The 16,088-nt window shown below is 38.6% G+C and overlaps 1 protein-coding gene across 1 annotated transcript in view; it reads left to right on the top strand.

Annotated features, from left to right (window-relative positions):
* The first annotated feature begins 11,847 nt into the window (after nucleotides 1-11,847).
* Nucleotides 11,848-16,088, top strand: part of LOC124132591 (glutamate receptor-like) — a 45,320-nt gene continuing 41,079 nt past the window's right edge. Inside the window, exon 1 of the mRNA XM_046496569.2 lies at nucleotides 11,848-11,998. The gene's annotated coding sequence lies outside the window, so the exon portion shown is untranslated. The remainder of the gene's footprint in view (nucleotides 11,999-16,088) is intronic.

The following is a 16,088-nucleotide window of genomic DNA, read 5'->3' as shown; positions in this document are numbered from 1 at the left end:
AGTAGGATATATCATTGATAACAATCACACTATGTTTATCCTTTTGCATGCTACCATTTACATTTATTTCATGCAGAACTAGCAAGAATTGAGGTATTATTACTTTGTATTATTCAATCAAACATTTATTTGGCATTAACTCTTACTGCACATAACTGCATACAACTGTATTTTGGACCAAGATCAGAGACTAAAATGTCAGTTGTGATTTGTATGAAAGTTATGGGACCAGTTTGACAAAAAATTCAGATTGTTTATGTCATCAGTTGGATGTTTTGTCTGTTCTGTTAGACTTGTTTTATCAATTTGAATAGAAATTATCTGTCTAGTTGAAACGCTTGTACAGTTCATCTAGACAGGAATTTTATTCTCTGTGTAATTCAGATACAAACATTTTGAAAATAATTCAATGTTGATAGTAGCACCATACAAATTATTGATAAGACTTCAACATTAAAATTTGGCAACATGTATCTGTGTGTTATGATCGCGTGTAACTTGACATCTATGATTCCATTGGGGAAACGTTTGTTCAATAACATAAAACAAACTATTGGTGATGATGTAATGGATTGTTGGTCTATGTAAAGAGAATTTATTTTTCACAAAATTGTTACAACTTTATGAACGGTGTATCAATATCTTATTGAAGCTCATGACACAACACAGTATGCACAAATAATTCATTCTTTTTTAAAATGTTCTTGTTTCTATACTGTGATGATGACTTTACACTTTTACTAACGCCATCAAATTGTTGAATTTATTTTTATGACACAAGTTTCATCTATACCAGTGTGAATTATTAGTCTGAAGCAATAGATTTTGTGATCCTGTGACATTGTGATACATCTTCTCGCCATGACTATTTTGAGCAACATTTATACACAATAGCCTGTGGACATTGATAGAGAAGGCCCTGCATCAAGCACCTGATTATTGCTTTAACACTGGCCTAGGTAGAGTACAGGTAATAACCTGATTATCACAAGGAATATTGTATGGTAAGGTATTATATGTTTCACATTAAAAAAATTATTTCATGAATATTCTTCCCAACTCAAGGAATACAGATATGACCAATTGGCAAGATCACTTTCTTGATAATTATTAGAATGTAATGCTTGGAATGGCTTTATTATGTATATGTATCAGTATTTCATACTCAATGATCAATTGTGAAAGTTGAGTGGGATATAATGTAAGGGAGATAACTCATGAAATGGACCAAAGATTTGACGTATACAGGCCATCTGTGGACTACCACCACCACTACTACTGGACCCAAACTACTACTACTACTACTACTATAACGACTTCCCCCACGACTACTACTACTAATTCTACTACTGGACCAAAACTACTACTAATACTACAACTGGACCAAAACTACTACTACTACTACTACTACAAATTCCCCCACTAATACTACTACTACTTCTACTACTGGACCAAAACTACTACTAATACTACAACTGGACCCAAACTACTACTACTACTACTACTACGACTTCCCCCACGACTACTACTACTACTTCTACTACTGGACCAAAACTACTACTAATACTACAACTGGACCCAAACTACTACTACTACTACTACTACTACGACTTCCCCCACGACTACTACTACTACTTCTACTACTGGACCAAAACTACTACTAATACTACAACTGGACCCAAACTACTACTACTATTACTACGACTTCCCCCACGACTACTACTACTACTTCTACTACTTGACCAAAACTACTACTAATACTACAACTGGACCCAAACTACTAATACTACTACTACGACTTCCCCCATGACTACTACTACTACTTCTACTACTGGACCAAAACTACTACTAATACAACAACTGGACCAAAACTACTACTACTACTATTACTACAAATTCCCCCACAACTACTACTACTACTTCTACTACTGGACCAAAACTACTACCACTACCGCAACTTCTACTACTACTAGGACTTCCCCCACGACTAGTACTACTACTAGTTCTACTACTACTACTGGACCAAAACTACTACTTCTACTACTACTACAAATTCCCCTACGACTACTACTACTACTTCTACTACTGGACCAAAACTACTACTACTACTACTACTACTACTACTACAAATTCCCCCACAACTACTACTACTACTTCTACTACTGGACCAAAACTACTACCACTACCGCAACTTCTACTACTACTACGACTTCCCCCACGACTAGTACTACTACTAGTTCTACTACTACTACTGGACCAAAACGACTACTACTACTACTACTACAAATTCCCCTACGACTACTACTACTACTTCTACTACTGGACCAAAACTACTACTACTACTACTACTACTACAAATTCCCCCACAACTACTACTACTACTTCTACTACTGGACCAAAACTACTACCACTACCGCAACTTCTACTACTACTACTACTACTACTACTTCCCCCACGACTACTACTATGACTTCCCCCACGACTACTACTACTACTACTAGTTCTACTACTACTACTGGACCAAAACTACTACTAATACTACAACTGGACCAAAACTACTACCACTACCACAACTTCTACCACAACTACTACTACTACCACCACCACCACTAGTAGTGACCGCCTTCTTGGTGTGGTGGAAGAGCATCCTTCCGGAGAGGGGAAGGTCCGAGGTTCGATCCCCAGCCGCGTCATACCAAAATATGTTAAAAGATTGTATTTTTTGTTACCTTACCTGGCGCTCGGCCTTAAGTGCAATAATCTTGGACACAACGTTAAACCCCATTTAACCTCACCTCACCTCACCTTACCTCACCTCACCACCGCTACTACTACTGGACCATAGCTACTACTACTACTAGGTTTTCAAATAGGTTTCTTGAAGTGTGATTATTATTGTGTCATTACACAGATATCTGTAACACATACTTTTTACAGACAACATGATAACATGGCTTGACAGATTTATCAGAATTATCAATCCATAAAAAACAATTAAAGAAATAGGCATCAAGAACAATACAGTTCCACCAAAGATATTCTACACAATAATACTCCATAGAGTCTCCTACAGAAGTGGAGACAGCTAGAGTTTGGTGAGGGCTTCCAAATACATCGTTAGTTTTATCAAGCTATTTGTTCTATCTCACTTTTATCAGTGGAGCTGCATATCAAGACTAGTACAGTACAATGTGTGCTTCTGCAAAATGTAACAAAAGCTGACTATAATTAATTAATGTACCAGGTATTATCTGTTAAAGGTATATGTAATTTAACAAAATAATTATATTTCTAATCAGAACAAGAGAACAGGCTATGCAGATTTTGTGATCAAATTTTGTCATGTATTGTTTGTAGGCGGCTATATTAATGACTATTATATCTCGACCTGGTAAGGCATCTTGTCATATATTTGGTGGTAGTTCACGTATAAGAAATCTCTATCTATGGAGCTTTCTATCAATTTTGTAATATATCAGTAGATGTATATATAAATGAGCCGTTGATCGTTTTACTGCTTTTTCTATTATGATGATCCTAGTCTTGTAGTTTTTCAGAAAACAGTTGGTTTCTGTTAAACATGTTAATATAGTGTCTTACATTATAGACTATTTTCTTCTTCAGTGTGAATACAAATGATATACGGTATTTATTTATGGTGAAACAACAGTATTCTACAATCATAACCAAACTTTCCCAAACACTATAGCCACAACTTCTAGCTTGTTTTTCCACAGTGTTCTTGACACAAAGAAAGAAGCATTGACATATTCTTCTCTTTGTTGGGGCTATTGAATACGGCTACAATAAGATCAGTCCTCAAAGCGAGACCTCATTAGTCTGTAAATTTGATTCCTTAATAGCTACAACCAACACAGTGTTCCTTGGAATAATATTCCATCTTTAATTAAAAAGCAAGCTAAACTTTGTGTCCAATAGTTTTTTATGCTTTCAAGCGAGCACAAGTTTTTAACTTTTATTTCCGTTTTAAGCCTTTGCGCACTTCTTGTGGTATTTATTGTTTTTGTTTGACAATGTTGAATAAATGCTTTGCAATAGGTTCTGTTCTGTTAGCTTGTAGATTGAACAGGGTCGTGTTCCACAAAGTGCTCTTGGCACCATGACTTACTGAAATCAATGCTGAAGCAGGATTACAATCGTCTTGGCACTAAGATCGCTTTTTGGAACTGAGCCCAGATGTAAGTGCACGTTCAACTTCTTACATTTGGTGAAAAATAATCTTATGTAATATATTCATGGAATTGGAGTAATTTGTGCCTCTGAACCTTTTTTGTGTATGCACAGCAGTGGCAAATTTTATTGTTCATAGGAATAGCAAAATTTGACACAATTTGAGATCGTTGGCAAGGTTATTTTCCGAAATATTAAAAGCTATCTAGCCATTTCCTGATGGGAAAATGCAATGAATCAAATAGAACTTCTAAAGGATTGGCAGATTCACAAAGCTGTCATGTTCCTTCCAACAATCTCAACTTTGCAACTGTTGTGGCCCCTCTGAAAGTATGGAGCTGAGACAGTCACTTTGCTTGGATCTCTTTGATTGTGAAAACTACTTTAGTAAGTGATACAAAAGATTCTTTGTGTGGTGGCCATTTCTATTTACCAATGCAACTGTATGTCCATATGTTCTAGTCATGACGCATTAGCAGGTTTTCACATAGAATTATTTATTTATTCACGATCTAATTTTGATACTTTTGTATGCATAATCAGCACTCTTTGCCTGACTTTTCAGCCATATCATGAACAAAGTTTTAAGGCTTTTTGATTTGGGGCCATATTGTACATATTTTTATCATGTTGTTTTTCATCCTGAAATCACAAGAAATATTTATCACCATATTTTCATAAGTTATGCTCTCTTATGACTGGATGACTAACTATTAACTACACAACTTAGCACCATCAATTGTATATAATCTCACTGTGGCTCTGTCTTGAAATTCTTTACCCAACTTTGAAATTTTGATTCAGTGAATATAGTGTGAGCCCAGTCCTTCGAACAAACATTGAAAGTTGCCCAGTTGTGAGTTTGCTAGTGTTGGCAATATGGTGATAAGAATACAATGGGACTTTAGAGATGACGTGTGTTTGCTCCTTGCGTAGCTGTCTGGCTTGTGTGCAATGTGAGTGTTATTTTCTCATTTACACTTTGTTACCATTTTATGTACAAAGAGAAAGTTGAAGTCCCATAACAAACTTTGAAAGTTATGTGGAACATGACAACCGGTACAACTAGTTATTTTAAGTATTCTCTGTTATTATTTTTAATGTCAGTTAATACTCAAGATGTTTTTGAAATGCCAAGTACAGCAAACAGTGTTCAGTAGGGCAGTTATGTATCCCTCATTCTTCTTAGTTAGGGATTAATGGACAATACTGTTGTATGTACCATTATTGTTCATGACAAATCCAAAAGTTATTACAAAAGTTGGATCTGTTTTGTAATCTGAACAAGTTATCTACAGACTGAAGTACGCTGGGGCTCTTCAGCTGATGTGCTGTGCTTTGGATTTGTCCATGTTGAAAATTATGAAATTCCTGTTTGACCAAAAGTTGTGAGACAAATTGTAATATGATATACGGTCGAACTGAGTTTCTCCACAAGTGAACAGGAAGTGACTGTAGTGGTTACTGTCATAGTACTAGAGGTGTACAGAATACTGTCACAGTACTAGTTACTTCCCAGTTCTGATAGTACTGGTGGTGTACTATTATCTGCGTCCCTTGGTTACGTCAGAAACCTAGGATTGTGGGTTCAAATCCCAATGCTCATGGGTTTCACCGAATTGGTAAACATCTGAGACATGCATCACTTCGGGCTTTCCTCCCACATTAAGCTGACACGCTGCGATATAACTGGAATACTGTTAAAAGCGATGTTAAACCCAACTCACTCACTCACTATCCCAATACGGGTGGCCTTATCTATTGGGTGATCAGTCCAATGATTTCCAACAACAGATGTAACATTATCCTTGAACGATATTTGCTCAATTGTCATCAAGGTTTCTTGATGATTATTTTGGTATTTTCTCGTGACTTGATGCAAACATTTATCAGCTAGTTTCAGTTCTCCTTTGCCTTTTGTTAATATAATTTAGAGAAGATTTAATGAACTTTATGTTGATATGTTTCTCAGTAATATCAAAGATTGTTATAAAGGGATGATGCCATACCCTTGTCACACAATTTTGTATGACTGGGCTGCTGTCTTCTGATCTGTGCATATCCAGGTGATTATAGCCACCAGTAGATGTTGATAGAACATATTGTTCCATGTCTTGTCAATCCATTACTCCATTCATTCATGGCCCATGTTGTATCAACTTGTTTAACAATAGGAGAAAACACAGAAGACTCGGATAATATATTTTTTCACAATAAACAATGTTTACAACAATAAATACTGTCATGTGTTTTCTTCCTGGCATACCTCTGCAGGTTCTGATGTTACCCCATGAGTGGGTGCCGACACACCTGGTATCAAAGTTTGACAAACCCAAGCTGGGTAGAATCGGTCTTCAGCAAACCCATGCTTGCCGTAAATGGTGACTATGACTTGATGCATGTTGACTTGGTTGATGCATGTCATCGTATCCCAGTTGTGTGGATCGATACTTATGTCAATCACTGGATTTTCTGATCCAGACTCGATTATTTAAAGACCACCGTCATATTGCTTGAATATTACTGAGTATGGCGTTAAAAAAACACACAAAAATAATAAAATTAATGAGTACATGTTGTTGCTATCGCGGCTGTGAGGTAAGGGAGGTAAACACGGTTTGTGTAACTTGCAGGTTTATTTTCATATATACAGGTTCTACTACACCAAATCATAACCAGTTTGGACAGTGCGGTTTTCGTAGGCAGCCTTCAGTGCAGATCGAGAGATATCTGCAGGCTGTGATTGGAGGATATTCTGTAAGATTTTTATGTCTTTCAAATGTACATCCATCCAGTTATTAAAACTGACCATGTTTTTCTATATTTAGTACTGTCTTTTTCAACATGATGACTGATGCTGAATGTGACCACAGCTATTTTCAAGTAGGTGACATTTGGTGCGAAACTGGGGGTGGTGTGTTTAGCTTCCTGTACTCGGAAAAGGAGCTGGCTAAGCTAGTCATTTTTTATTTTTTTATTGCTGCTCTGAGGCCAAACTGTGCACACACGTACAGGTAATAGCTGTTGAATGCTTAGTTATAACGTTACTATAGAAATCTATGGGAAAACATTTGGTTGTGTGTAACCTGTAGTGATTGAAGTGAGTGAGTCAATAATTAACGCTTTATTTTTCTGTACCGTTTCAAAAACCAGATAATTGCAGACAAAGTGTCTGTTCAATTACGTTTACAATTCGCCTAAATACTAACATGACTCTAGAATATCTCCCCCCCCCCCCCCCCCCCCCCCACACACACACACACACCTCTAAGCCGTGCACATTTTCGACGCTTGACTGAGGTTGCTTTATCGCTGGTGATAGCCTTTAAAAGCGGAGGGTTTAAAAGACGGAACAAAACATGTGACTTTTCTTGTTGGAATATCGTTTCGATGAAATGCGACGTGAAAGTTTTGTATGAAGCCGAGTGTCGATCCGACATGTATGCGTTTGTTTGTTGTTTTTCGCAACACTTAACACCAATCCAGCTGATGGAGGCCTGTGAAAGATACACTTGCCAAAGAGACATGCGATGACAAGCTATCAACCAAGTCACCGAGCTTGACCAACCCGTCCAAATGGTCGCCTCTTTATGATGACCAATACGGATAAAGGCGTCATGCATCAGCGAGAACACTTATGTCCAAATTAAAACTGCTGAATGCTTGTAAAGTGTCCTGCTTATATCACCCCCCACAGTTTGCGCTTAATCTGCCCAACTAGTTATCATTTGTCATTTTAGAAAAGATGGAATTTGTCTCCAAGGCAACATTATCTTAACACAGATATGTTAAGGAGATTAGGTCTTTGATGTCACAGACTATATGTGTGAATGTCGCAAAAAACTCATGACATGTCATCAAGCAAATATACCCAGAGGAGTTGAACTGAAAATTGTAAACATTGCAGATCATATCCTCGAGAAGTGAAGCTCTCATAAAAGGTGTGTTCGTACTCTAACAAACATTAGAAGTGCACATTTGTGCATGTCCCACTGTTAATTTATCCATAGTATCCACAGGCGCAAAACAAGAAAGATACTTACTGTTAATTAACTTTTCCATTCGTTAACAACCAAAATAGACTTTCCTTCAAGACACTTGTCTATCCATTTAGAAAACGTAAATAATCTAATGTCAGATTTTGCTTGTTAGTTGTTTAACACCGCACTCAGCAATATTCCAGCTATATGGCGGCGGTGTGTAAATAATCGAGTTTGCATCAGACAATGCAGTGATTGATATCATAAGCATCGATCCCTGCAATTGGGATACGATGTCGCCGTTAGTCGCCTTTTACGACAAGCATAGTCGTTTTTTACGACAGTGGTTGCTGAAGACCTATGCTAACACGGATCTTCACAGGACTCTAATATCAGACAATAATCCGAGATACCTAACATTAAGAGCTTCCTGGACAATCTGCTGTTTTTGGGCGGACGAATTACGCTTTGTCGTCATGTCGGATAATGTACGAAACTCGACGCTGTTGCACACACACCACTTTCCATTCGTCACCACTCGCCCCTTTCCGTAGCCTGTCACGGAATAACACGAGTTGGTCACGAATGGTCCACTTTCAACACGATCGGCCAGTTCCGCTGAAAAATGCGGTTACGAAAATGGTAGACTTACGAAAATGGGCGAGGTTGCCCGATTGTACAGACACTGATGACGCTATCGTAATGCTATTGTAATAGGTAAAGCTGTATTTCAGTCCCTCTTCTGTGAACGTTTGACATAAAAGGAATTGAAAGTGCACGTAAACATCTGCAGTAAGCTTTCATAATGTATACAGGCATACCCATTTACGGTAGCTTTTGGCTTATTACTTACAAACTGATTCACACAAAAGCGCGAGAGAATAAACTTGAAATTCTAGTCTTATCTGGCTTAAAGTGAATGAGATCCGTGAAGATCCGGGGTACAATAGGTCTTCTTCAAACCATGCTTGCTGTAAAAGGCGACTATGCTTGTAAGAGGCGACCAACGGGATCGGGTGGTCAGGCTCGCTGACTTGGAACCCTAATTGCATGGGACCCGTGACGATTCCGGGGTAGAATAGGTCTTCAGCAACCCATGCTTGCCGTAAAAGGTGTCTGTGCTTGTCGTAAAAGGCGACTAACGGGATCGGGTGGTCAGGCTCGCTGACTTGGCTGATACATGTCATCGATCCCAATTTCGTGGATCGATGCTCATGATATCAATCACTGGATTGTCTGGTCCAGACTCGATTATTTACAAACCACCGTCATATAGCTGGAATATTGCTGAGTGCGGCGTTAAACAACAAACCAACAACCAACTAATTGCATGGATTGATGCTCATGATATCAATCACTGGATTGTCTGGTCCAGACTCGATTATTTACAAATCACCGTCATATAGCTGGAATATTGCTGAGTGCGTCGTTAAACATCAAACAAACAAAAAAAGTGAACGAGTAGCCAGTGACCACACCCCACTCCACACCTGACAGCCTAACCGTTAAAACAGATGTGTGAGTAGCGCTTAACGCCGTTTTGAACGGTTTCAGTGACAACACGGATTAATATGTCCGCGTTGCTTGCCCGATGAGACACCACCTGTGTTACATTTGCTTCAGTGTGGGGAAGGACCGAAGCCCAAGAACCCCCCCCCCCCCCCCCCCCCCCCCCCCACACACACACACACACATTCGCGTTCTTTACGTTCACTTCACACAGCAAGTACAGTTTTTTTTGTAATCTGGTTGGGTCAGTTTCAAATGAAATCAGTCTGCGTTGACACAATCATTACTTTACATTAATCTACGTTTCCGGATATCACTTATCCATATCTGGATCAATAAAATAGATTTGTCAGCTGGTCCGGTTTCCCACACATCCACAAATATGGATCTTGAACGTCACGCCAAGGACAGAGGGCTTCAATTCGTTGATTTAAATGGGTTGCTGGAAGAACATAATAACCACATAGACCATGCGTTATTTAAGACTCCCGTTTCACACCATGGGAAGTTAAACATGCACAATTTGACAAACTACAGACTAATGTGCATGTGTGTGTGCGTGCGTGCGTGCGTGCGTGCGTGCGTGTGTGTGTGACAAAAATGAGATTGTTCTATTTGTACAACAACAAAATTCTGGATTTGAACATAACATTGGGACTGATAATATATGATACAAAGTTAGGCGCAGTTAAGCAGCGTTGTTGCGGAGAATCGTTGGATGGGTGAGGTGCTGGGACAACTTGACGTCTGAGAGTTTGTAGGGCTTCGGCCCTGCATCACAACGAAGCACATTTACAGGTGCAAGAGAGTTGTTTTCGAAATACGCCTCTGTCATTGCATGTGTACCCGGTAAGATGAAATGGCAATGTAGTTGTTAATGTTCTAGCGCCTCATAAGGGTTGTGTACTCCCCAGGGAGATAACAATGAAATAATAAAAATGAATTAATAAAAGAATTTTTCTTTATTCTTTGTTGAATATGTGATTGACTTATACATATCTTGCACATTACCAAATAATGGATAATATTATCGATGCGATAAACCAATCTTGTAAACATGATATCAAAATCCGATAAACAGCCAAATAAGATAACCTAACAGGAACTGTTATGCCTGATTACCTGCTGTAGAATGTTCCCGATAAGTTCGGATAGAGGTTTTTGACAGTTTCCCGTGAGTGTTTATGTAGCTTGACCGAAGGCCGAGTAGTCTTTTTCGTCCCAAAGATATGGACACATTTTACTCAAATAGATACGGCTATCGAAGAAACTTTTTTCAATCTCCATGCCAATTATAAATTTTGCTGCACGCTGATTGGCTAGCTATAGATCACGCCTTTTGTTCCTCTGTAGTGTAAATGGACGTGTTATATTGACATTTTTATCATCGTCGATAACCGTGAATCCACCCTGTTATACCGATACCCACCCTTCACGCGTTATCGACTTACCACAAAATGATCTCATTAATACATCGACACATTTTAAAATTAATCAAATAATATAATATTCAATATACTCACTGTTGCATAAATTAAACTGATAATTTAAATTGAGAAAACGTGACTCTCACGTGATCGCATCGCAGCCATGCCGTATTTTCACATGTCTCAAAACATGAAACAACAGATAATTACACAGTCGTGTACATGTTGTGTAAGAAAACTTCAATATGCATTGTCCGAAATGCACCATCGTATTTATATTTGTTATACATTGGAAAAACCCATCATTGGCAAAAATACAATATTTATTACCTAAAATACATATCATTCGAGGAATATAAATAAGTGATATTTGCTGTGACATTAATACGTGTGAATTCTTCCAGATGATTCCTACAAGTGGTTGGAAAGATTCACTTTAATGATTATCAAGGACCATCCCTTTCAAACACTTGATTAGAAAAGCTTTACCGACGGCGCAATGCTAACTCTCACACTGAGTCTTCGATCAATATTTCAGTATTTCTCCCACGATGAAAAACTATAGATTTATAGATTGTGCTTTTACCAGAGGCATTATCGCTTCTTATCATCCTGCGAGGTCTTCACCACCCAAGGTATTTATTTTGGCATTATTTACATAAGCATCACTACTGCCACCTAGCGGTCTGCTGGGTCGGTGGCATCGATCGTGATGTCGACAACTGCATTACTGACTAATATTGGATTTCCTTGGTATAATGTGGCCGAGGATTTATCTGTGTCTTCCCTTGTCGCTGTATGTATATTCCATATTTTATTGAACAATTATAGTTCTGCCATTGTGACGATTACCTAAGGTAAAACATCATCGTCTTTGTCACCTCCTTGATGGTAAGTATTAAATTATTTAAAGAAACGTCTTGACAAAACTGTGTTAGCTCTTTGAAAGGCATTTAGAAGTGATACACATAAGGAAGAGAATATAAGGATGTCAACTTCTTTATTATGAGGAACACAACGTTTCGGAGTATATGCTTACTCCTTCATCAGGTGAATGAATGCCATGAGGCAGAGAGCATATATGTGTGCAGGTAAGGACAACGAAATAATGAGATAACCAAAGGTAGAAAATAAAAAAGGGTAGAAAATAACAAGGGAAGCCAACAGATGGTTGGGGCTGATAGGTGATTAGCAATAGACAAAGGAAGCCAAAACATTACAGTAATTAGCGCTGAAGGTATGGAAGCCAGTACTTAAGTTCGGGCTTTCACTGTCTATTGCTATCCTTTCGTTATCTTATTATTTTGTTGTCCTTACATGTACTTACATATGGTCTCTGCCTCATGTCATTCATTCACCTGATGAAGGAGTGAGCATATATACTCCGAAACGTTGTGTTCCTCACAATAAAGTTGACATCTTTTCCGTTACTAGCATGTACAACGTACTGAAAGTATTATTTTTATAAATCATGTTTTGGTAGATTTTCAAATGTCATAATTAGTAACGCTTGTATCAATGTTTATTGTATTGTGTGGGATGTATATATTACATATATTATATTTTATGTTTGCACCAGAAAACTGTATCATGTATTGCGTTAAACCTACTAATATTAACTTTTAAATATTGTACAAAAAATAGAATATATCAGATTTGAATAGCTCAGACATTTGTATGATAAAAGCGACTAACCCCTGTTAGAAATTACCCCCATTTCAGCTTTAATCACAATGGCCTGATCTCATTTGGGAACTCTTTCATGACACTGTCACGGCGCGCAAACATACATTGTGTTAATGGCTCCTTTATCAGATTGATCATATCTCACAACACATGTAACAGATCAGAAATGCGTTTGATTGCAGTTCCAGCGTATTTCAGTCTAAATCCATTATGCGACCCGTGCTAAAATATTACTCTTTAGTGAGTTAGCTGTTCACCACTTCAAACAGATGACTTGACCCCAAACATTTTAATTATAATTTCTTTTAAACATTCGTCTCTTTTCCATTGTGTTTTGATTTTCTGGTCTAATCAAGAAACGTTGGAAAACATTGCCGATCAGGCAGTTGCCATTTAAAAGTAATATTGTGTACTATTGATTAACCCCCAAAAGACACCTTACATATACCCGTGGGGTCATCAGGCTTTATTTGACGTTGGCGAAACCAATGACCATGAGAATGGTGCTGACAAACAGTGAAATCCTAACCGTCAACGCAAGAAAATAACCAGTCTTGATTATGAGGTGAGGTGAGGTAAAATTGGGTTTAACGTAGCGTCCAAGATTATTGCACTTATATAGCGACGTGCATGCACGTGTATGTGTGTGTTGCTGCTTGTACTAGTCCGGACTGATGCCGATTTATAGTGCTAGCTCACTGAGATACCATGCCGCAGTTTAACATGAATACCCCACTCAGACACAGTATACTGACTCCGAGCCGACCAGTCCCTGTTTTAGCCCCTTAATGCTTAATGCCCCTTAATGCCGAGCGCCAGACAGGGTAACAACAAGTACAATCTTTTAACGTCTTTTTGTATGACGCGGCCCGGGATCGAACCCTGGACCTTCCGCTCTCCGGGCGGACGCTCTACCACAAGACCACGGAGGCGGTCCTCTTGATTATGAAACGAAACAGTTTCCATTGGGCCTACAAGGCAAACGAGCGGTGAAAATTATATAAATAGATCAGTGATGGCACCCGGTGTTCGCGAAACGGGTGAACATGTCCTGCCCTACCAGAAGCACCTGGTTCAGCTGCAACTTTTGGAACTAATATCAACATAATGTATGACAAGAATATTGTCAATTTTTTAAAAGAAAGTGTGCATACACTCACCTACGCCATCTCAATATTCCTTCAAATATTATCTACACCCAAATGTCCATAAGGTTAATATTCTTTTATCTACAACCAACACAAAGCTGATTATTAATATCGCTAAATATCTGTATCACAGTAAAGAAGAGAGAACACGTATTTTATCATTGTGACTGTTGCCATAAATATGCCATACATTTTGCACAAAGGGCCTGTGGCCTGTACTGTACTGAATAAAGAAATCAAAATCGCACTATGTTTGTTAGAAAATACGGATTTAGTAGGTAATGTAAGCCATAGATAACAAGGAGGAAATACACATTCGTACACTCTTTGAACATCCATCGTACACTCTTTGTACAGTTGTCTCGTATTATTGATTTCGCTAAACATACAGAGAAGGTTTTTACACAAGGAAACGACTACAACGTCAAAACGTACACAGGAAAAACGCAATGGATTGTTGAGCATGGTAATATTTACAATGCTTTTGATTTCAGTCGAACCTTTTAGCCCCAATTACTGGCACACGTTAATAACCATATATGAATTTGCAATTAACTGATCCATTGATTGGTTCTTCAATTGCACAGTTCTTCTTAAGTCTCATCTGTAGCGTTATGAGATATGACAATATGGCCGGACGTCTCAACACCTATACCTATGTTACATGCTTTGCAGTAATTGTTGTTATATTTCCAAGTCTCTAACTTGAACCCATGGGTTTCACCAAAGTGGTTCACGTCTGAGACCTGCGTCATTTCGGGCTTTCCTCCTCCGACACGAGGTGATATGATTGGAATACTGTTCAAAGCGGCGTTAAACTCAATGGCTTTCTAAATTGAGGTGAAATGGGGTTTAACGTCGCGTCCAAGATTATTGCACTTATATAGCGACGTGCATGTACGTGTGTGTGTGTGTTTGTTTGGCTGCTTGTACTAGTCCGGACTGATGCCGATTTATAGTGCTAGCTCACTGAGATACCATGCCGCAGTTTAACATGAAAAACCCACGCAGACACAGTATACTGACTCCGAGCCGACCAGTCCTTGTTTTAGCCCCTTAATGCCGAGCGCCAGACTGGGTAACAACAAGTACCATTTTTTAACGTCTTTTGGTATGACGCGGTCGGGGATCGAACCCCGGCTCTCCGGGCGGACGCTCTACCACTAGACCACGGAGGCGGTCTTTCTAAATTGAAAACACAGTAGATTTATCTCCATCCCAATATGACAAATGGCAACTTGTTTATAGAATGATGTGGCATCGGTTAAGAAGAAGGTGAAAGTACTAGGATCAGTGACATTGATTTATCTTCCATATGTACCATAATGTACACCAAATTATATAAACAACTCAAATAAGACAATATAGTTATATCACGCCGATATCCTTTAAGCGTTGGTCACACAGAAAATGAAGGGCCGTATTCGATTACCAACATGGGTAGTGTGTGAAGCCTATTTCTGGTGTTCCCTTCCGTAAGTGGTTGAATATTGCCATAAGCGGCGTAAAATCCATCTCACTCTCTCACTCTAAAGTAAACACTACACACTATAACATGTTACCGAGAATACCTACACTCGCTCAATCATTGTTTGAAAACTATGCCGCATAAAAATATTGCCCCACTGGCTTTGAATAATCTAGGAACCACAACACGTTATTTAGCAACGCTTATGAAGTAAGATCAGTATTTGGAAAATCCTGCCGGTGGGTTTGCGGCCATAAACAACATCATGGTCTAACATAGCTTCTATATCACTGCCGGAACAATCAGAACGCCTGATCCTTAAAAGTCTTAGCGCTAAGGTGATCGTAACTCCCATGCCTTAACATAGACTTACGACAGTCGTAGCGCTAAGGTTGTTTTGTACAACGGCACCCATGATGGTAGAATTACGCCTTACGCTCAAAGCCTATTGTGTTGCAAGCATGGATGTGCACACTAAATCCTGCAATATACTTGATCATCACTTGATCCATAAACTCTATCCATCTAGTACTTGTTCCATAAAATCTATCATATTTACTCTCACAAGGCACATTTGAAATACCTTGTTATAGATACATATATCAGGTTTATATAAAATACAATGCGTTCAGCAATGTGCCTTCAGGCAAAAATAAAGGTGAAGGCCTACTTCGATCTC

The sequence above is a fragment of the Haliotis rufescens genome, unplaced genomic scaffold (assembly GCF_023055435.1).
Source record: "Haliotis rufescens isolate VD_foot unplaced genomic scaffold, xgHalRufe1.0.p SCAF_11, whole genome shotgun sequence".
Taxonomy (NCBI): Eukaryota; Metazoa; Mollusca; class Gastropoda; order Lepetellida; family Haliotidae; genus Haliotis; species Haliotis rufescens.
Note: the sequence above shows the minus strand (reverse complement) of the source record. Positions and strands in the feature narration are given on the sequence as shown.